This window comes from Pan paniscus, chromosome 21, assembly GCF_029289425.2.
Source record: "Pan paniscus chromosome 21, NHGRI_mPanPan1-v2.0_pri, whole genome shotgun sequence".
Lineage (NCBI taxonomy): Eukaryota > Metazoa > Chordata > Mammalia > Primates > Hominidae > Pan > Pan paniscus.
In genome coordinates, this window is record NC_073270.2 from 61,047,266 (window position 1) to 61,069,747 (window position 22,482).

The 22,482-nt window shown below is 37.1% G+C and overlaps 1 pseudogene; it reads left to right on the plus strand.

Annotated features, from left to right (window-relative positions):
* The first annotated feature begins 2,030 nt into the window (after positions 1–2,030).
* Positions 2,031–22,482, plus strand: part of LOC129394875 (syncytin-1-like) — a 52,434-nt pseudogene continuing 31,982 nt past the window's right edge.

The following is a 22,482-nucleotide window of genomic DNA, read 5'->3' on the forward strand; positions in this document are numbered from 1 at the left end:
GTAAAAACAGAAAGTAGATGAATAGTCACCTATGGCTGCTGGGTTGGGAAATAAAAGGAGGATGGGTGTGACTGCTAGTGGGCACAAGGTTTCTTTTTAGAGCATGAAAATATTCTTAAATTAGATTATAGTGATATAAATCTGTAAAACATTCATTTATGTACTTTAAACAGATGAGTTTTGTGGTATGTAAATTATATCTCAATAAATTCATTGAGAGAGAGAGAGATTATTAACCCTAAATTAAGAAACAAGGACTGCAACAGCATTATGCCTCTAGAAAGCAGCAAATCCAGATTTGATCCAGATATGTCTGGCTTCCTTCAGTGTCTGTGTTTCAGTTTTCCTTTTTTTTTTTTTTTTTTTCCAAGCAGCCAAATCCAGCTCTGACTAATTTAGCTTTACCTTCCTGAAAAGGAACCACATAAAAGAGATTTGTTAGAAAGCTACTGAACAGGTCACAAAACTGAAGTGCTGAAAAAGCATGTCTCATAAGATAAAAGGATCAGTAAAATTAGAGGACCTTAGTAGTGGGATCACATGGTCAATTTCTTTTCAGTGCTGCTCTGTATCCTTTCCCAGAAATACACAAATGTCCTTTGGGCCTTGTTAGGGTTCTGTGTCTACCCTTGTGATAAGGGGTTATGGGTACAAGTATTTTCAATTTGTTGGATCAACATGAAATGAATGGGATGTTTACCAAAAGAAGGAACACTAAATAGCCCGTCAAATGTGCTCAGGCTCCTCTAAAGCCCCATCTTCTCTACCTAGTTCTTGCCCCCTAGTACAGCCATGTTTGCGACAAAAATCAGGCAAGTCAATCATTGGGTCGAAATGGTTTAAAAGTTTTCAAATTTGTGTCTCATAGATATATCCGCAGAACTATTATATGGAACATAATAGTATTTGCATATTTAACTTTACCTTGGGCTGGGGACATACTAATGTATTTAGGAAGCTTTGCTAATTGTCAGACTCTTTGGATAATAGATTGCTAAATGCAGGCAATAAGAAATGCCTACCATTCCCAATGCCCTCTATCCTCTGCAATTGATTGTATTAACATCAGTGATGGCATTCTGAGGAAATCACTTTGGTGGATCAAAATAAACAAAGCTAATCTAGAGCAGAGAAAGCTGAAAAGATTTGGTCATAGTCATATCTTGAAACTGTAGAGCTTAGAAAAGCAGAAGGACATCAAAATTAAATAAAATAAATCATTTTAAAAGTCTGATCTCACTATTCTATTTTTTTCAATTCTAAGACCAGACAGCTTTTAAATAAAGAGACCTGGTTGGTGAGATGTTGCTCCTTTCAGAATTAAGAAATTTTAAATTATAAAGTAATTTCTGTTCATTTTGGTGACATTAAGTACACATTTGAAATCATTTTATATGTCAGATTGGTATCTCAAAATATCTATATAAACTGGAATATATTAGAAGTATGTTAAAGGTACTGCTGATAAAAAAAATTCATGTAAATCAAATTATTATCTTGAATCAGTTTCATAAATGCTTGAGTTCATTCTTTCATTTACCTCACATACTTATTCCTTTCTTGTCCTTCATTTCTCTACTTTGCTATCCCTTTCCTTATTTCTTAATTTTAAAAATATTTATGAATAAGATACCATGGTGGACATTAGAGATAAAATAGCCTCTGTCCCCATGAGCTTATAGTCTAGTTGGAGAGAGAAAGATATTAATCAAACAATAAAGTACACACATATACATAATTATAACCAAAAATTATAGTTTGGTTTGAAAAATAATTTGAATTACCTTATCTAGACTGGGGAAGCAGGAAGGCTGTTTGAGGAAGTAGCATTTGTGTTGAGACTTGAAGTGTTGAGAGAGGTCTAGGCAAGTGGGGTGCTTGCATGTGTGGAAGGAGATAAAAGAACGTCCCCTTCAGTGGGAATGGCATGTGCAAAGGCGCTCATGGCCTAACAGATCAAGCTTTCTTTGAGAGCATGAAAGAAGGCATCACGTCTAAAGTTCAGAGCATGAAAATAAACGTGGATTGAGATGACGTTGGCGAGGAAAGCCAGGATCATGAGAGGCCTAGAAAGCCGCAAAGGAGTTTTAAATGGGTAAGGGAAAAGATCAGACTTGCGTTAAAAATAAAAAAACAAAAAAAAAACTCTAACTAATTGGCCAGGTGTGGTGACTAATGCCTGCAATCCTAGCACTTTGTTAGGCTGAGGCAGGAAGATTGCTTGAGGCCAAGAGTTCAAGACCAACCTGGCCAACATAGGGAGACCCCTGTCTCAAGAAAAAAACAAAACAAAACAAAACAACAACAACAAAAAAACAACTAACTAACTTAATGAAGACTACACTGGAAAAAAAGCAGGAGCAGATGCAAAGAAAAACAGTTAAGTAGCCCCAGATGAAAGATACAGGTTTCATTTTGTTAGTCTCTGTTCTGTCCCATTGGTCAATTTGCTTAACTGTTTGGAAATTTATCTTTCTTATCTGTAAAATAAGAATTAAAATAATATTTATTCAATAAGGTATTTATGAAGACTGAGTGAGATTAAGTTGGAGTAGTCACCATGATACAGGCTTTAAAAGTGTTAGCTTTAATTACATGATGTCCTTGGAGTAGGAATAGCACAAGGAATGAGGTAAAGTTAACTACAGCTGTAAAAACTAGTTTCATTTAAGCTGACATTAGTGTGTGAGTCTTGAATATCCAAAGTAGTTGTTATCTTCTGAAATCTGAGAATAGCTTTTATAGTTTCTTATTTTTTCGAAATTATATTTTAGGTTCAGAGGTTACATGTGCAGGTTGGCTACTTGGGTAAATTTTGTGTCACGGGAGTTTGGTGTACAGAATATTTCATCACCAAGGTAATGGTCAAGTGTCAACTTTAGGTCCTGAATATCTGTTAGTTTTCTGCCTCAGTGATTGTCTAATACTGGCAGTGGAACATTGAAGTCTCCCACTATTATTGTGTGATTATCTAACTCTCTTTGCAGGTCTTTAAGAACTTGTTTTATAAATCCGGGTGCTCCAGTGTTGGGTGTATATATTTACGACAGTTAAGTCTTCTTAATGAATTGAACCCTTTATCCTTATGTAATATTCTTCTTTGTCCTTTTTGATCATGTTGTTTTAAAGTCTGTTTTGTCTGAAATAAGAATAACAACCCCTACTCTTTTTTGTTTTCCATTTGCTTGATCAATTTCTCTCCATCCCTTTACATTGAGCCTCTCAGTGTCATTGCATATCAGATGGGTCTCTTCAAGACAGCATACAGTTTGGTCTTGTTCCTTTATCCAACGTGCCACTCTGTGCTTTTTAACTGGGACATTTAGCCAACTCACATTTAAGGTTAGTATTTGATCCCATCATCATGTTGTTAGCTAGTTGTTTTGTAGACTTGATTGTGTAGTTGCTATATAGCAGCAGTACTCAATATTTTTGACACCAGGCACTGGTTTTGTGGAAGACAGTTTTTTCATAGTTTTGGGTGGGGGATGGTTTTGGGATGATTCAAGCATGTTACATTTATTGTGCACTTTATTTATATTATTATGACATTGTACTATATAATGAAGTAATTATACATCTCACCATAATGCAGAATCAGTGGGAGCCCTGAGCTTCTTTTCCTGCAATTAGACAGTCCCATCTGGAGATGATGGGAGACAGTGACAGATCATCAGGCACTAGATTCTTATAAGGAGCATACAACTTAGAACCCTCATATGCATCGTTCACAATGGGGTTCATGCTCCTATGAGAATCTAATGCTGCTGCTGATCTGTCAGGGGGCAGAGCACAGGCAGTAATGCAAGCAATGGGGAGCAGCTGTAAATACAGATGAAGCTTTATTTGCTTGCCCATCACTCACCTCCTGCTGTGCAGCCTGGTTTCTTTTTTTCCCTTCAACTTTTAAGTTCAGATGTACATGTGCACGTTGTGCACATTTGTTACACAGGTAAATGTGTGCCATGGTGGTTTGCGGCACAGAACATACCATCACCTAGGTATTAAGCCCAGCATCCATTAGTTATTTTTCCTGATGTTCTCCCTCCCCTAACCCCCTGACAACCACTAGTGTGTGTTGTTCCCCCCGATGTGTCCATGTGTCCTCATCATTCAGCTCTCACCTATAAGTGAGAACATGCGGTGTTTGGTTTTCTGTTCCTGCATTAGTTTGCTAAGGATAATGGCTTCCAATTTCATCCATGTCCCTGCAAAGAACATGATCAATCTTATTTCTTTTTATGGCTGCATAGTATTTCATGGTGTATATGTGCCATATTTTCTTTATGCAGTCTATCATTGATGGGCATTTAGGTTGATTCTATGTCTTTGCTAATGTGAATAGTAAAGCTCAGTTTCTAACAGGCCACAGGCTGATACCGACAGTCCATGGCCCAGAACATGGAGACTCCTGCTTTAGAGTGTCAGTGGTCTAAGTACTTCGCTGCGTTTTTGTGGTGTCTGGTAATGGTTCATTGTTTCCATGTTCAGCACTCCTCTTGTAAGGCAGGTCTGGTGGTAATGAATTCCCTTAGCATTTGCTTGTCTAAAAAGGATTTTATTTCCCCTTCACTTATGAAGCTTAGTTTGGCTGACTATGAAATTTTTGGTTAAAATTTCTTTTCTTTAAGGATGCTGACTATAGGCCTCCAATCTCTCCTGGCTTGTAGGGTTTCTGCTGAAAGGTCCTCTGTTAGGCTGATGGGGTTTCCTTTGTAGGTGACCTGCCCCTTTGCTCTAGGTGCTTTTAATATTTTCCTTTCACACTGAACTTGGAGAATCTGATGAGTGTGTGTCTTGGGGAGGGTCGTCTTGTATAGTATGTTGCTGTGATTTCTCTAAATTTCCTGAATTTGAATATTGAGCTCTTTAGTGGGGTTGAGGAAATTTTCAAGAACAGTATCCTCAAATATGTTCTCAAATTTGCTTTCTCTCTTTCCCTCACTTTCAGGGATACCAATGTGTTACAGGTGGTCTGTTTACACAATCCCTTATTTCTCAGAGGTTTTGTTCATCCTTTTTTATTCTCTTTTTTAAAAAATTAATGTTTTTCTTATTTTTTTCTGACTGAGTTGATTTTAAGAACCAATCTTCAAGCTCTGAGATTGTTCCCTCAGTGTGGCCTATTCTGCAGTTAATTCTTCCAATTGTATTATGAAATTCTTATATTACAAAATTCTTGTAGTGAGTATTTTTGCTCTTTCAGGTCAGTTTGGTCCTTTCTTAAAAAGGCTATTTTTGTTTTTCAGCTCTTGTATCATTTTACTGGATTCCTTCAATTCCTTAAATTGGGTTTCAACTTTCTCTTGAGTCTTGATGATCTTTGTTGCCATCGAGATTCAGAATTCTATGTCTGTTATTCCAGGAGCTAATGTGATCATTTGGAGGTAAGAAGACACTCTGAATTTTTAAGTTGCCAGAGCTCTTGCACTGATTCTGTCTCATCTGTGTGGGTTGATGTTTCTTTAATCTTAGCAGTTGCTGTCCTTTGTATGGGGCTTTTTGCTTTTACAGGCTTTGATGTCCTTGCAGGTCTAACTGTGGAGTAAGTTGGGTTCAGTCAACTGGCTTTGTTTCTGGATGATTTCAAGGGGCCAAGGCTCAGCTCACCACTCCTGGGCTGCAGGCCAGGCCCATGGTTTGTTCTTTGGCCCCTTAAGGTTGAGCATCAGCTATACTGGAGGGGCTGAGGTGTTTCTGGTCTTCTGGCAAAACTACTCTTAAGGGGGAAAAGAATGCCAGCAAAAGCCTTTAATCAGGGTGGTGGCAGCAGGGTCTGTGTGTGCGTACACAGCCCATACCAGCTGTGGAGGACTGTGGCCACAGCACCTTTTCAGGCCTGACCCTGACCCATCTCTCCTCACTGGGTGAGGCCTCCCTGCACAAATTCCAATGACTCCAGCCAGGAGCTCAGGGACAACCCTGATCTCCCTGGGCCTCAGCCCCTAGGGGGAGGGATGGCCTCAGTCTCTGTGGACCAGCAGACTTAGCCTTTCCTCCTGGCAGTTCTGAGGAATCCAGGCAGCCCAGATGAGTGGGTTTCCCCCCAGCAAAGCACACCACCTCCACCAAGGGACAGTCAAAGTACTTCCTTAAACAGGTCCTGTTCCCCATGCCACCCAACTGACTCTCCAACAGGGATTGTCAGACACCCTATACAGGAGCGATCCTACTGGCATCAGGTTGGTGCCCCATAGGTAAGAGATCCCAGAACAAGGAGAGGCAGCCATATTTGCTGTTCTCCAGCCTCCTTGAGTGACATCTCCAGTGCAGGAGCGAACCAGTTGAATAGGGCCTGAAGTAAATTTCCAGAAAACCACAGCAGCCCTACAGAAGAGGGACCTGACCATTGAAAGAAAAACAAACAGAAAGCAACAACAACAGCATCAAAAACAACAAAAAGTCCCCACAAAAACCTCATACAATGGTCAAGCAGCCTCAAAGATTGAAACTAGACAAACTCATTATGATGAGAAAGAATCAATGATAAAATGCTGAAAACCCAAAAGGGCAGAGTGCCTCTTCTCCTCCAAATGATTGCAATGGTTCTCCAACAAGGGTGCAGAACTGGACAGAGGATGAGAAGGACAAATTGACAGAAGTAGGCTTCAGAAGGTGGGTAATAAAAAACTCTGCCGAGCTAAAGGAGCATGTTCTAACCCAACGCAAAATAGCTAAGTACCTTGATAAAAGGTTAAAGGAGCTTCTAACTAGAATAACCAGTTTAGAGAGGAACATAAATTACCTGATGGAGCTGAAAAACACAGCATGAGAACTCTGTGAAGCATACACAAGTATCAATAGCCAAATTGACCAAGTGAAAGAAAGGATATCAGAGTTCGAAGACCACCTTGCTGAAATAGGGCATTTACATGAGGTTAAGGAAAAAACAATGAAAGGGAATGAACAAAGCCTCCGAGAAATACAGGACTACATGAAAAGACTGAACATACGATTGATTGGAGTACCTGAAAGAGACATGAGGAATGAAAACAAGCTGGAAAACATACTTCAGGATATTATACAGGAGAACTTCCCCAACCCAGAAAAAAAGGCCAATATGCAAATTCAGGAAATACAGAGAACACCACTAAGATATTCCATGAGAAGATCAACCCCAAGACATATAATCATCAGATTCTCCAAGGCCGAAATGAAAGAAAAAATGATAAGGGCAGCCAGAGAAAAAGGCCAGATTACCTACAAAGGAAAGCTCATCAGACTAACAGCAGACTTTTCAGCAGAAACAGTACAAGCCAGAAGAGAGTGGAGGCCAATATTCAACATTCTTAAAGAAAATAATTTTTCAACCCAGAATTTTATGTCCAGACAAACTGAGCTTCATAAGCAAAGGAGAAATAAAATCCTTTCCAGAAAAGCAAATGCTGAGAGATTTCATGACCACCAGGCCTGCCTTGCAAGAGCTCCTGAAGGAAGCACTAACTATGGAAAGGAAACACCGGTACCAGCCACTACAGAAACACACCAAAATATAAAGACCAATAACACTACGAAGAAACTACATCAATTAGTGTGCAAAATAACCAGATAACACCATGAGGACAGGATCAAATTCACACATAAGAATACTAACCTTAAATGTAAGTGGGCTAAACATCCCAATTAAAAGACACAGACTGGCAAATTGGATAGAGTCAAGACCCATAGGTGTACTGTATTCAGGAAACCCACCTCTCATGCAAAGACACACACAACATAAAGAAATGGAAGAAAATTTACCAAGCAAATGGAAAGAAAAAAAAAAGCAGGGGTTGCAATTATAGTCTCTGACAAAACAGATTTTAAACAAACAAAGATCAAAAAGGACAAAGAAGGGCATTACATAATGGCAAAGGGATCAATTCAACAAGAAGAGCTAACTATCCTAAATATACATGCACCCAATACAGGAGCACCCAGATTCATAAAACAAGTTCTTAGAGACATAAAAAGAGACTTAGACTCCAACACAATAATAGTGGGAGACTTTAACACCCCACTGTCAATATTAGACAGATCAACAAGACAGAAAATTAACAAGGATATTCAGTAGTTGAGCTGAGCTCTAGATCAAGTGGACCTAATAGATATATGCAGAACTCTTTACCCCAAATCAACAGAATATACATTCTTCTTCATGCCATATGACACTTATTCTAAAATTGACCACATAATTGGAAGTAAAACACTCCTCAGCAAATGCAAAAGGAATGAAATCATAACAGTCTCTCAGACTACAGTACAATCCAATTAGAACTGAGGATTAAGAAACTCACTCAAAACCACACAATTACATGGAAATTGAACAAACTGCTCCTGAATGACTCCTGGGTAAATAATGAAATTAAGGCAGAAATCAAGAAGTTATTTGAAACCAATGAGAACAAGGAGACAATGTACCAGAGTCTCTGGGACACAGAGAAAGCTGTGGGAAATTTATAGCAATAAATGCCTACATCAGAAAGCTAGAAAGAGCGCAAATCGACACCCTAACATCATTATTAAAAGAGCTAGATAAACAAGGGCAAACTAATCCAAGAGCTAGCAGAAGACAATAAATAAGGTCAGAGAAAAATTCAAGGAAATACAGAAATAAACACCCTCTTCCCAAAAAATCAATGAATCCAGGAGCTGTTTTTTAGAAAAAATTAACAAAATAAGTAGGCTACTAGCTAGACTAATGAAAGAGAAAAGAATCAAATAGACACAATAAAAAGTGACAATGGGGATATCACCACTGACCCCACAGATATACAAACTACCATCATAGAATACTATAAGCACCTCTATGCAAATATGTCTAGAAGAAATGGATAAATTCCTGAACACATACACCCTCCCAAGACTAAACCAGGGAGAAGCTGAATCCCTGAAAAGACCAATAACAAGTTCTGAAATTGAGGCAGTAATTAATAGACTACCAACAAAGAAAACCCAGGGCCAGATGGATTCACGGCCGAATTCTACCAGAGGTGCAAAGAGGAGCTAGTACCATTCTTTCTGAAACTATTCCAAACAGTTGTAAAGGAGGGACTCCTCCATAACTCATCTTATTCTGCATTATCCTGCAACTCGTCTCATCCAGCATTATCCTGATACCAAAACCTGGCAGAGACACAAGAAAAAAAACTTCAGGCCTATATTCCTGGTGAAAATTGATGCAAAAATCCTCAGTAAAATACTGGCAACCTGAATCCAGCAGCACATCGAAAAACTTATCCACCACGATCAAGTTGGCTTCATCCCTGGGGTGCAAGGCTGGTTTGACATAGGCAAATCAATAAATGTAATCTACCACATAAACAGAACCAAAGACAAAAACCACATGATTATCTCAATAGGTGCAGAAAAGGCCTTCGATAAAATTCAACATCCTTTCATGTTAAAGACTCTCAATAAACTAGGCATTGATTAAACATATCTCAAAATAATAAGAGCTCTTTATGACAAACCAACAGCCAATATCATATTGGATGGGCAAAAGCTGGAAGCATTCCCTTTGAAAACCAGTACAAGACAAGGATGTCCTCTCTCACCACTCCTATTCAACATAGTATTGGGAGGTCTGGCCAGGGCAATTAGACAAGAGAAAGAAATAAAGCGTATTCAAATATGAAGAGAGAAATTCAAGTTGTCTCTGTTTGAAGATGACATATTTCCTTATTTAGAAAACCTCATCATCTCAGCCCAAAAACTCCTTAAGCTGATAAGCAATTTCAGCAAAGTCTCAGGACACAAAATCAATGTGCAAAAATCACAAGCATTCCTTTACACCAACAATAAACAAGCAGAGAGCCAAATTATGAATGACTCCCATTCACAATTGCTATAAAGAGAATATAATACCTAGGAATGCAACTTACGAGGGACGTGAAGGACTTCTTTAAGGAGAACTACAAACCACTGCTCAAGGAAATAAGAGAGGACAATAAACAAATGGAACATACATTCCATCCTCATGGATAGGAAGAATCAATATTGTGAAAATGGCCATACTGCCCAGAGTAATCTACAGATTCAATGCTATTCAAACTACCATTGAATTCTTCACAGAATTAGAAAAAACGACTTTAAATTTCGTATGGAACCAAAGAAGACCCCCTATAGTCAACACAATCCTAAGCAAAAAGGACAAAGCTGGAAGCATCATGCAACCTGACTTCGAACTATACTACAAGGCTACAGTAAGCAAAACAGCATAGTACTGGTACCAAAACAAACATATACACCAATGGAACAGAACAGAGACCTCAGAAATAACACCACACATCTATAACCATCTTCGACAAACCTGACAAAAACAATCAATGGGGAAGGGATTTCCTATTCAATAAATGGTGCTAGGAAAACTGACTACCTATATGCAGAAAACTGTAACTGGACCCCTTCCTTACATCTTATTCAAAAATTAACTTAAGATGGATTAAAGATGTAAATGTAAAACCTAAAACCATAAAAACTCTAGAAGAAAACCTAGGCAATATCACTCAGATCATAGGCATGGACAAAGACTTCATGACAAAAATGCCAAAAGCAATTGCAACAAAAGCCAAAATTGACAAATGGGATCTAATTAAACTAAAGAGCTTCTGGACAGCAAAAGAAACTATCATCAGAGTGAACAGGCAACCTACAGAATGGGAGAAAATTTTTGCAATCTACCTATCTGACAAAGGTCTAATACCCAGAATCTACCAGGAACTTAAACAAATTTACAAGAAAAAAAATCAAACAACCCCATCAAAAAGTGGCCAAAGGAAATGAACAGACACGTCTCAACAGAAGACATTTACATGGCCAAAAACCATATGAAGAAAAGCTCAACATCACTGATCATTAGAGAAATGCAAATCAAAACCACAATGAGATACCATCTCACGCCAGTCAGAATAGCGATAATTAAAAGTTGAGAAAAATTAGATGCTGGTGAGGCTGTGGAGAAATAGGAATGCTTTTACACTGTTGATGGCAATGTAAATTAGTTGACCCATTGTGGAAAACTGTGTGGTGATTCCTCAAGGATCTAGAACCAGAAATAACACATGACCCAGCAATCCCATTCCAGGGTATATATCTTAAGGATTATAAATCATTACTCTATAAAGATACATGCACACATATGTTTATTACAGCACTATTTACAATAGCAAAGACATGGAACCAACCCAAATGCCCATCAGTAATAGATTGGATAAAGAAAATATGACACATATACACCATGGAATACTATGCAGCCATAAAAAGGAATGAGATCATGTCCATTGAAGGGACATGGATGAAGCTGGAAGCCATCACCCTCAGCAAACTAACACAGGAACACAAAACCAAACACTACATGTTCTCACTCATAAGTGGGAGTTGAACAATGAGAACACATGGACACAGGGAGGGGAGCATCACACACTGGGGCCTGTTGGGGAGTGGGTGCCTAGGGGAGGGAACTTAGAGGATGGGTCAATAGGTGCAGCAAACCACATGGCACACGTTTACATATGTAACAAACCTGCATGTTCTGTACACATATCCCAGAACTTAAAGTAAATTTAAAAAAAAAATGAATTAAAATAAATTAAAGCATGTTGAGCTTTGTTAAGTAGATAGTTAAAATACTAGTTGTCCTATCTTGTCCCTTTAAGTACTTTCTTTAAGCTTTGCTATAGCAGATCTTCTGTGGCCATCACTCCAAGGACAGTTTGACCATACTAAGGCATAATCCCACTGGTTCTCCACTGAATGTCCCAGGTGTTTCCTGAGAACTCTCCATTCTGGCTCCTCAGTGCTGAAATGTCTCTCTACCATACGTTAGCTCTAGAAATGGTTTGGTTTACAATTTCTGAGTTGTTCATTTCTCAGCATTGTGGAATTTCATTGTTTGTATATATTACCTAATAACCTACAACTTAAGAGGATTCCTATGTAGATTTCTGAGTTATATGTATATGCCATACTTTATCCATTCATCTGTCAATGGGCATTTCAGGTATTTCCATACTGTGGCTATTGTGAATAATACTACCATAAACATGAGAGTGCAGATATCTCTTTGAGATCCCATTTCAATTCCTTTGAATACATATCCAGAAGTGCAATTGCTAGATCTTGTGGTAATTCTATTTTTAATTTTTCAAGGAACCCTCATACTGTTTTCCACAGTGGTTGGCAACATTTTACATTCCCATCAATAGTGTACAAGGGTTCTAATTTCTCCTTGGGAAAGTTTGCTATTTTTTTTAATAGCAGACATCTTAATAGGTGTGAGGTATCTCTTTCTGCTTCTGACTTGTATTTCTCTGATGAGTGGTGATGTTGAGCATTTTTAAATAATTGTTGGCCATTTGTATATATTCTTTGGAGAAATGCCTATTCAAGTCATTTCCCCCTTTTTAAATAAGGATACTATTTTTTTTTTGCTACTGAGTTATCACAACAGCATCAAAAATAATAAAATACATAGGAGTAAACCTAACCAAGAAGATGAAAGCCTTGTGCAATGAAAACCACGAATTAGTAATAAAAAGAAATCGAAGAAGGCACAAATAAATGGAAAACATTGTATGTTCGTATTGTTAAATTATTGATACTACCCAAAGCAGTCTACAAATTCAATGCTATACCTATGAAAATTCTAACTGCATTTTTTACAGATATATAGAAGCAATTTTAAAATTTATTTATAACTACAAAAGCCCCAAATAGCCAAATAAACCTTAAGGTAGAACAAAGTCAGATTTCAAAATACATTACAAAGCTCCAAGATTAAATCAGTATGATATTGGCATAAAAACAGACATATAAACAAAAGTGACAGAATAGAGATCTCAGAACTAAACCCACACATACATATTCAACTGATCTTCAAAAAAGGGGCCAAGAATACACAATGGGATAAGAATAATCTCTTCAATAAATGGTCTTGGAAGAACCGGCTGTCTGTGTGCAAAAGAATAAAATTGGACCCTTATCTTATACCATACATAGAAGTAAATTCAAAGTGAATTTACAAGTTAAACAAAAGACTTGAAACTATAGAAACCTTAGAGGAAAACTAAGGGAAAAGCTCCATGACATTGGTCTTGGAAATTTTTGATTGTATATGACAAACACACAAGCAACAAAAGTAAAACTGGACAGATAAAATTACATCAAACTAAAATGACCCTTCGTGGTAAAGAAAACAAACAGGATAAACAGGAAAACTGTGGAATGGAATTAAATTTTTCAAACATATATCTGATAGGGAATTAATATCCAAAATACATAAGGAACTTACACTACGCAATAGCAAACAACAGCAACTAAATAATGGGGAAAGAATTTGAATAGACATTTCTTCCATTGTCTTTTAACAGTTTTATATATTTTCTCTAGTTTTCTAGCAAGAAGTTAAGCTTAGTCCTTGTTACCTCGTGTAATCTAGAAATGGAAGTAATGTCGTGGACCAGAGACTTGACTGATAGTACACCTCATATTTTAACTTATACATAACCTGTGCTACATTTTTGCTTTGAATTTCTACAATTCCTTCAGTATCTACTAATGATTAATAATATAATTAAAGTTATTTTCTGTGTAGTTTAAGCTTCCAATACCATCCAGTATCATCCATTTGATGATAAGATGACATTCTCAAAATGATTTCAGGATTTTGAAACTTTTAAACATCATAAACAAAATGATTATTCTGGTGAAAAAATATCCCATAAAAATCTTAAAGTAGAATGTTACTGAGTGTTTAGAAAGTTAATGTGTGGGACCAAATATATAAAATTGATATCTGGGGAACCATCAAAATCTACTTAGAAGACATTAAGTTATTTACAAAGCACTTTTTTAACAGCATTTGCTGTTTGATGTTTAATAACCCAGTCCTTCAAATATTATATATCACTAGAATTAACATCAATAAAAATCATTAGTGCCTAGTTTGCCAGCTTCCCTTGCTTTTATTTTATTCTATTTTCCTAACTCCTTGAGGTGGGCTCAGAGTCCTTGGTTGTAGCAAGGCCAGAGAGCAGTTTCAGTGGTGAACTTGTAAAATAGCCAATATTCCCAGCTAATTCACACTGGCTATCCAGAGAAGGAAATTCACTATCTGCCAGTTGAAAGTCCCTAGGTAGAATGAAGGCGACATTGTAAGTCTGCAAAACATGAGTTTACTGATTCATATTTAGATGAGCTAAGAAAAGTTCTTGAGAATCTCTTGAGCAGACAGGCTCAACATATCTTTTTGGGGACACAATTCAACCCATTGCAAACATAGTAGTATGCATTTTGTGGCACACTACCAGTGCAACTCAATGTCTTTTAGTAAATTAGTAGATACTAATGCAACTGAATGTCTTTTAGTAAATTAGTAGATACTAATGCAACTCAATGTCTTTTAGTTGAATTCTTAGTATTCAACTAAATGCATACCACCACAGTTGCACCATTGGAATAAACTCTTGCCAAACTTATTCCAATGCTTTCACCAAGGTGGAACTGATTAATTCGTATGTTTTTCTTTTTAACTGCTGTTTATTTCATAGTTAAATAGTTTTTTTTTTTCTTATTTTAGTGTCTCAAGGAGAAGACTCAGTGCCAGAGCAAATAGAAATAGCAGCTGGTAGAAACTTAGGTTTCTACCTTAATAGACCAAGCTTCACCTGTGTCCTTAATAGAGCTTATTCTAGTGCTCATAAATGTGCAGACGTCATGGAGCCTCCTTCCTTCTTAACTCATTGCTGTCAAAAAAAAAATAAGAAAATACCACAGTTTTGGCTTGATGACCAGAGAAAGTCAGCAAAGCAAGTTGTATTAGTTTCCTAGGACTACAATAGTAAAATACCACAAACTGGCTAGCTTAAAACAACGTAACTTTATTTTTTCACAGTTCTAGGGGTCCAGAAGTCTGAAATGAAAGTGTTAGCAGGGTCACATTCTTGCTGAATGTTGTAGATGAAGATATTTTCTTACCTCTTCCAGTTTCTGGCAGTTGCCAGCAATCATTGGTGTCCCTGGGTTTGCAGCTGTATAACTCTAATCTCTGCCTCTCTTTCCAGTGTTCTCTAAGCATCTGTGTCTGTGTCTCTTCTTCTAAGGATACCAGTTTTATTGGATTAAGAGCCTATCCTATTCCAGCATGGCTTCATCTTAACTAATAACACGTGCAATGACCCTATTTCCAAATAAGCTCACAGTTTCCAGGGCTTTGGACTTCACATATATTTGGGGGGATGGGAGGGGGACAAAATTGAACTCATTACAACAAAAACATCTTTCAAACTGTTTTTTGTCCATATTGTTATTTTTACTTTTAAAGGTATTTTTTCCCCAAAATGTTAATATTATTTATCATACTATACACATAAGAAAGTATTTGCCTATAAACTCTTATTCTCATGCTAATACATTCACTTTTATGTATTCCTTACTGGTTCAATGTGGGTTGCTATATTGATCTGGTCTCACGCTGCTAATAAGGACATACCTGAGACTGGGTAATTTATAAAGAAGAGAGGTTTAATTGACTTACAGTTCTGCATGGTTGGGGAGGCCTCAGGAAACTTAGAATCATGGAGGAAATCACCTCTTCATAGGGCAGCAGGAGAGAGAATGAGAGCCAAGTAAAGGGGGAAGCCCCTTATAAAACCATCAGATCTCGTGAGAACTCACTATCGTGAGAACAGCATGGGACAAACCATTCCCATGATTCAGTTATCTCTACCTAGTCCTTTTCTTGACATATGGGGATTATTACAATTCGAGATAAGATTTGGGTAGAGACACAGCCAAACTATATCACTTGCTATACTGACAATATCAAGGAATTGCATATTTTCAAAGAGTTGAGTTTTCATTCATAACTGGCCGAAGTTCATCATTCTTCTTCCTCTTTCTTCTCCTTCATTCTCTCTCAACTATGTCATTAGGAACTCAATCTTTATTTTCTGTCATTTCTGTATCTTGTTAGGGTGTTTTCTTCATTTCTCCATAATAATTTTCCAGTGAAACTATGCCTTTGAGACATGTTCCTAGAGAGTGCTTTGGAAGCCACTAAAGCTAGAGCTTATGCAACCATGGTAAAGAGAAAGTCCCAAACCTCTTTTACAACATCTCATGTGGGAAAGAAATTAGAAATTATCTAGCCTGGAATTGTTATTCACCTTATAACTTAAGCACAAATTTTCTTTTCATCCAGTACTTCATATCTTATTTCTGTTTCCTTAAAACCGAAAGTTATGTCTATGATAGGCACCTGAGTGTAATAGTTTGCAGTGAAAGCAAGAGAAGATAATGTGGGCATACATACTTTATTTTATTTTTTTGTTCTCAGGGTTGGCTTTTTCCTTTCTTAATAAATGAGTGATGCACAGCCATGGGAAATTGAGTCAAAAGTTAAATGAAATAAGCCAGAATTAAAGCTTTTTTCATGAGAAACTTCTTTTGGGAAACAGGGTCTCATTTGGTCACCCAGACTGGAGTGCAGTGGCACCATCATGGCTCACCACTGCCTCCAACTCCTGGGATCAAGGGATCCACCCACCTCAGCCTCTCAAGTAGCTAGGACTATTGGCATGTACCACGATACCTGGCTAATATTTTTATTTCTGTAGAGACAGGGTCTGGCTATGTTACCCAGGCTGGTCCCAAACTCCTGGCCTCAAGCAATTCTCCCACCTCAGCCTTTCAAAATGCTGGGAATACAGGCATGAGCCACTGTACCCACCCAGGACATTTCTTTTTTAGTTGAAATTTCTCACAGGACTTCAGACCTCAACTGAAGGACTGTATGAGGAATATTAGCCAAGTTTGAAATGGGAGCCGAATAATGGAAATTTTTATCTCCTGGTATTTTGACTCTCATTTTTTCCCCAACTTCCCTGCTTAACATTCCACAGTAGCTACTTTTTTACATTTTATGTAAAGTCTGGGAATATGTGAATTATATCTTGGTCTGGTGGACCTATCTAATCTCATCTCATACTTATGTCCCCTTGCTAATTTGCTGCAGCTGCCCAAATGTCCTCCTCATCCTTAAAATCACAAAACTTTCCCCCTTCCCATTGACTTTAGTCTCATTTTAATTTTGGAACCTGAATGTTTCTTTCTTGAGACGTTTATGACACAGGTCAAATTTCACCCCTACTCCTACCATCTTATTGCATCATACTCTACCATATTACTCCTTTTCATTTCATTGGTTTGGTTATCTTCTCCATTAGACTATAAGCTGCATGAATGTGGAGATCTTCTGTGCTCATTTGTTGCTATATTCTCTCAGTTCTGAACTGAATGTGTAATATTTTATGGATTTTCAAAAATATTTTGTTAAATAATTGAATGCATGTTTCCCTTCTCTCATCCCTATGATAACAAGGGGGGTTGTTATCATTTCTATGATAACAAAATCTATCCATAAGTGAACATTAGAATGAAATCAAAGCTTTCCCAATAAGCATTGGAATAAAGTTATATTTCACTCAGCTTTACCTCTATCTTTGAGTATGAAAAAGAGAACAAAAAAAGATTTACAAACTTGTGTCCAAACCTGGAACAGAGTGAGGCAAGAGATGTGCCTAAAATGCAAACTTTAAAGAGGTATTTACTTACAGGGCTATGCAAGGAGTGACCTGCAATTGGGCAACCACGAGCAACAGACTCCTTAAATTGTGTGTCCTAGGTGACTCGTCACTTCACCTGAGCCCTGACTCTGCCTGTGTTTTGACTACAGTTTTTTCCAGGAGTTTAAAACATTATCTCACAATAGAATCAGTATCACTTTTCTTGCTTAGAAGTAGGGTTTCCTGATAAAATACAGAACACCCAGTTATATTTGAATTCCAGATAAACAAAAAATATTTTTAGCATAAATATATCTAAAATACTGTATGGAATATGCTTATACTGAAAAAAAGCTAACTGAAATTCTAATTTAACAATTCATTCTAAATTTTAATTTGCTAAATCTGAACATACTACCTGTATGCTTTCTGAATGTTAATCATCTTATGGTAGCCATGTTGTGGTAGATTTCACCTCAACAGTAATCTCATAGAGAGGAGGGTCTCTTCTGTCCTAGGCAACCGCATCTAAATAATGATATGCCAAGTTGAGAATCTCACAAGTCATTGCAATGCTGTTCTAATCCTTCCAATCCTGTCATTTTTCTTTGCAATGAGAACATATCTGATCAAGTAAACATTACTACTCAAGGCTTTCAGAAAATATTGAACATGAAATTTGAGTTTTTCAAAGCAGCCAAACCTTCTTTAACTGTTTGAAAATTTTGCATATTTACTAATGACCAATTCTGCAGCGATCTATGCTGGACAGCCTGGGAGAGGATTGAGCTGATCTATTTCTCCATTACCTTATTCTCAAGATGCTTAAAAATATGCCAGGTATGCAGCTTGTTGACAAAACCCCCTTTAACACAGACTGTATTTCAATTCCTGGAAAGGGAGCAATGACACTTTGGCTAGAAGGAGAGGATTTCACTTGGAGAAAGATTATTTCTTTTCTTCTTTGACTGTTGCCTTACTGAACCTTTCTCAGAGCAAGAAACAAATACATAAAGGTGGAGGAATTCGCTTCAGCAATATCAGATAGGAAGATGCATACAGAGTAATAGAATATCCACACAATGAATTACCTATGGTAGGAAAAGAGAAAGAACTTATCAAAAGGCAATGTGTTAACATAATCTAAATAGCAGAACAAATATTCCAGTATCTAGTAGTCAATAATTAAAACCATTTGTTATCATGGGATGAACAAATTAACAGATACAGTTATAGGAAGATAGAATACTGTAGACATATCAGCTTCTATATGGTTATTTATCTGAATACTCAGATGTGGTTGCTGTGTCAAATAGGGTATTACACTATGTTAGTGGTTTCAAACCCTGCCTAAATACTAGACCCAAGACATGCATTGAGGTAAACTCTTTATTTTAGGCTTCGGAGCTGAAAATCTGTATTTTAAGTCTTCTTAAAGGATTCCAATAGGAAAAATTTAGGAGTATAACTATACTTACTTATTAATTCACAGAGTCAACAAATACCAGAACGTTGATTAAGTACTAAGAACTATTATATTTCTTCTTCCAGTTTCTAGCTCTTATAAACTTTGATTCTGGTGGTGAGATTAAAAACAAGCAAATAAGCAAAATGAACACTGAATAAATAATATGTCAAATAGTGGTAAGTTCTACAAAGGGAAATGAAACAGGATAAGGAGGGAGAGTATGGACTTGCGGAGATGGCTATTTTAAATATGATGATAATGAAAACCTTTACAATGAGACCAGAATCAAAAGAGCAACACAGACACAGAACACATCAATACCCTGAGGCAGGAATGGATTTGAGGAGGTTCATGGAGGAGCAGGGAGATCACTGTGTCTGGGAGGCAGTGAGCAAGGAAAATGATGACAAAAGATGGGGTTCCATAGGCATCCAGGGATCAGGCACCCACAGCCTTGCAGGCTGTGATAAGGAGGCTAGATTTTGTTCTTCAGATAATGGAAATCCATTGAAGGATTTACAGTAGGGAAGTGATGTGAGTAGATTTTTGTCGTTGTTGTTTTTCTTTTTTGAAGCAGAATCTCACTCTGTCACCCAGGCTGGAGTTCAGTGGTGCGATCTTGGCTCACTGCAACTTCTACCTCCCAGGTTCAAGCAATTCTCCTGCCTCAGCCTCCTGAGTAGCTGGGACTACAGGCATGTGCCACCACGTCTGGCTAATTTTTGTATTTTTAGTAGAGATGGGGTTTCACCATGTTGGCCAGGATGGTCTTCAACTCCTGACCTCAAGTAATCCACCCGCCTCGGCCTCCCAAAGTGCTGGGATTACAGGTGCGAGCCACCGCACCCAGCCTTAGATTTTATTTTAAAGTGTAATTTTGGTTGTGGAAGTAGGAATCTCAGTGACATGCCTATGTAGTTGTCCAAGTCTACCAGGGTGGTAGGAGTGGTGGAGGTGAGAAGTGGCTGGATTCAGGATATATTTTTGAAGGCCAAGGGTCGATAGAATTAGCTGATTAATTGGTTGTGGTTTGCAAAACAAAGGCAAGATTCTAGGATGACTTCAAATCTTGGGTCTGATAACTTGGCCAATGGAGATACCAGTTATGAGGTTGGTGAACACTTGGGAAGGAGCAGATGTGGGCATTGAGGGATTTGGAGTTTATTTTGGACATATTAATTTTGAAATGCTTCTTTGCATCCAGTGGGAGATACCCATTAGGCAGTTCAATCATATAGGCTCATTTCTAAGAGGTTTCTAGACTGAAGATATGAATTTAGGAATCATCAACATTTAGATGGCATTTAAGCCATGAGATCAATTGAATAACCCAGGGAGTGAGTGTAAGTGGAGAAGAGAGGAGATCCAACTCTAAGCCTTGCAGTGGCTAAAAAAGCTGATATTTAGAGGTAAGTTAGATGAGGCAGAGTCAGTGTTAATGTTTCTCAAGAAGCACTATTAGCATTTTGGGTGGAAGGGTGCTTTGCCATGCAAGACAGATGTGAAGATTATACGGTATTTAGAATCTCTGAATCCACCCAGTAATAGCAGTGCCACCCCCCAGACATTGTGACAGGAAACACATATTTGTATTTGCCCCCTCATATTTGTAAACTACATGTATTTGTTCCCCACCTATTTGCAAATCACTCAAAAGATATGTACTGCTAGAAAACCATTGACTGCATGGCTATTAAAATCACTAAATGGTTTTAAGTATCCACTCTAATTATAACATTTTATTTTAGGAATTATGAGTTACAAATATACTTGGATTAGAAAAATACATATTATGAAGTGTTACAGTATTAGGAAATGTGAACATTTGTTTGTAACAATCTCTTAGGGCCAAGAAAATAGAGCAAGCTCAAAAAAGCAGTAAATCTACTTTAACCATGCTGTCACTTACTCTGGATTAACTGGCTGATTCTCTTAATATCATTTGTAAAACATTCTGACTTTTACTCAAGACATAATAAATGCTGGGTTAGTAAACTACTTTTGGGAATACAGTACACTTCTCAGCATCCTATCCCTGTGTTTAAATTATGTGCTCAGTTGTTTTTGTTCCCAAACTATTATGCTTAAAGGGTCTATGATATTGTAAATATACTACTTATTTTGGCATTATGTAGATTAAGAAATCAATGACATATTGTACACTATTTCAAAATCACTATTCCATATGATGGTATCCATCCACTCATTTCTACGGTGATAATGAGGTCATCATATGTGTACATTTTGATAGGGTTTGGGTTATCAGGAATATGTATTTGTCAAAACAACCACCCCCAGAATCAAACACCATTTTTATCACAGATTATTTTTTCTATCCTGTAATTTAATATAAGTTGGATTTCATATAAATTGAATCAGACATTATGTACTCTCTTGCAGAGGCTTCCTTCACTCAGCACGATATTTTTCAGATTCATGAGTAAGGCTTTGAGATTCACTGGGTGTATTATAACTTACTTTCTATTGCTAAGACATGTTCCATTGTAAATATAAACCACAATTTCTTTACTCATTTTCCTATGGGTGGACATCTGGGTTGTTCCCATTTTGGGGTTATTATGAACACATATACTATAAGCATTCCTGTTAACATAAGCATCTACTATATATATATCTACTATATATGTGTATATATACCTACTATAAGCATTCTCTTTGTCAACAGATATTTTCACTTATCTTGAGAAAATACTTAGTTGAATTGGTGGTCCACAGTGTAGGTATACATTTAGTTTCACACAAAACTGCCAGATTTTTCTCTACAGTGACTATATTATTTCACATTTTCACCCAAAACATATGGGAAATTTCCAGTTGTTTCACATCCTTAACAATACTTAATGTTATCAATCTTTTCACTTTCAGCCACTCTGATGAGTGTGCAGTGAGCGGTATTTCATTGTGATTTGAATTTGCATTTTTCCAATAACTCTTGAGGCCAAATATTTTTTCAAATGCTTGACCATTCATATAACTTTTTTGTGAAGTGTTTATTCAAAAGGTTTGCCCTAGAAAAGTCTACTGTAGATATTCAAATTTCAAGTTACTATACTAAATTCACTTTAGAATAGTTAAATGTCAGTCAACATTGAGGGAAGCTTGTATATGCAATATCCAATTGTCAAGCAAAAACGTTATTTATACTGTGCGTTTTAAAATAATTATTTATAAGTACCTTTTTATCTCTATTGATCTAGTAAATTAAGCTGATTTCCATTACAAGTTTATTAATTTACTCTAATTCTGAAGAACAATATTGGATATATGCCAATACATGTAATTCTTATGAAATTTAATTGCAAAAAATAGAAACCCCAGGTCACTTATGATGATGTTCTATTTAAGTATATTAGACTATTAATTTATCTCATTTTTCTGCTACTATTGGTACAAAACTACTTGTGCTTTGTTTAAGAAATAGCATCCAGCATACTTTGGTCTCAAAAAATA